Source organism: Nansenia antarctica (assembly GCF_963989245.1).
Source record: "Nansenia antarctica genome assembly, chromosome: 1".
In the NCBI taxonomy this organism is placed as follows: domain Eukaryota; kingdom Metazoa; phylum Chordata; class Actinopteri; order Argentiniformes; family Microstomatidae; genus Nansenia; species Nansenia antarctica.
In genome coordinates, this window is record NC_137674.1 from 70,525,060 (window position 1) to 70,526,995 (window position 1,936).

The window sequence follows — 1,936 nt, forward strand, 5'->3', positions numbered from 1 at the left end:
CTTCCCCCCACCCACCCCCTCCTTGCTCCTGGTCTGAGGCGGTGCAGAAACTAAATATAACGTCTCTTTCCTCCCTCTCTCTCTCTCCTCCAGGGTGCTGAGGGCCTCTGCCTCTGTGTGTGTGTGTGTGTGTGTGTGTGTGTGTGTGTGGAGGGGCCAGGGGCCAGGGGAGAGCAGGGAAGGCTGCTGCAGGGGAGAGCAGGGAAGGCTGCTGCAGGGGAGAGCTGGGAAGGTTTCTACTGTGGCTGTCCCCGTCGTGAGCAGAGGGCCAGGGGCTCAGAGCGGAGAGCAGGGTCTCCTGTTACAGAGGGGAGAGCAGGGAAGGCGGTTACAGAGGGGAGAGCAGGGCCTGCTGTTACAGAGGGGAGAGCAGGGAAGGCTGTTACAGAGGGGAGAGCAGGGAAGGCTGTTACAGAGGGGAGAGCAGGGAAGGCTGTTACAGAGGGGAGAGCAGGGAAGGCTGTTACAGAGGGGAGAGCAGGGATGGCTGTTACAGAGGGGAGAGCAGGGAAGGCTGTTACAGAGGGGAGAGCAGGGAAGTCTGTTACAGAGGGGAGAGCAAGGTCTCCTGTTACAGAGGGGAGAGCAGGGAAGGCTGTTACAGAGGGGAGAGCAAGGTCTCCTGTTACAGAGGGGAGAGCAGGGAAGGCTGTTACAGAGGGGAGAGCAAGGTCTCCTGTTACAGAGGGGAGAGCAGGGAAGTCTGTTACAGAGGGGAGAGCAGGGTTGGCTGTTACAGAGGGGAGGTACAGAGCAGGGTTGGCTGTTACAGAGGGGAGGTACAGAGCAGGGTTGGCTGTTACAGAGGGGAGGTACAGAGCAGGGTCTGCTGTTACAGAGGGGAGTGCAGGGTTGGCTGTTACAGAGAGGAGGTACAGAGCAGGGTCTGTGTGTGTGGAGGGGCCTGCTGTTACAGAGGCTGTCGCTGTAGAGAGTTCTAGAAGGTTGGCTCCTCTAATGGTGGTCCCTGTAGAGAGTTCTAGAAGGTTGGCTCCTCCAGTGTTCCTGTAGATTAGAGAGTTCTAGAAGGTTGGCTCCTCCAGTGTTCCTGTAGAGAGTTCTAGAAGGTTGGCACCTCCAGTGTTCCTGTGGAGAGTTCTAGAAGGTTGGCTCCTCTGGTGGAGCTGTCATGCCAGATTATGTCCGCCTGGCCAAATTGTGTCCACCTGACATTTGATAAATAATTAAGCTAGATTTGATAATAAGTAAGTAAGCTAACTAGCTAGCTATGATTGCAAACAAAGTAGTATCCAGATGTGGAATTATATTCATCACTACTTTGGCTGATCCGTAACATCAGCGGAGCGAATTACGTGTGAAATTAGCATGCTAGCAGGTGTTTTAATATAAAATGGCCGTGCCAACATAAAAGCAATAGCTGACTAGTGAGCATGCATCAACCTTAGTCCTATTCAAGTGCAAGAATATGTGTGGTGGCCTGGGAAAACCCGTCGGATGTCGCTGGCGTTCGTTTGTGGCAAAGAGCAAAAATAGATGGAAATGTCCTATTTCGGCGATTTTGATATTATGTGGTATTCTAGTACTTTGAACTCCATACTACATTATGGTGAATAAACATTTTAAGAAAACAAAAGAGAAAGTACTTATTTTTATGTTTTTGTGGCGGGTAGTTTGCTAGCGAAACAACGTCACGTTGAACGTGTCTCATTCTCAGTTAAGCAACGCACGCACACATGAGCGAAAGGAGAGACGATACTTCCACCTGTGTTATTGCCAGTTTACTGATGCTCACAATAAGCATAAAGTAATAACATCTTAACTAGAAGACACACAAATGGATCTGTCCCTCGCATACCGACGAGGCGAGCAGACTAACACCGCATCACAAGCAGACAAACGAGACCGGCCGATCTGCATAGGCTCCTCCCCCGACCCGAAGGAGAAAGGGGTCGGGGGCAGCATGGGGGCAGCATTT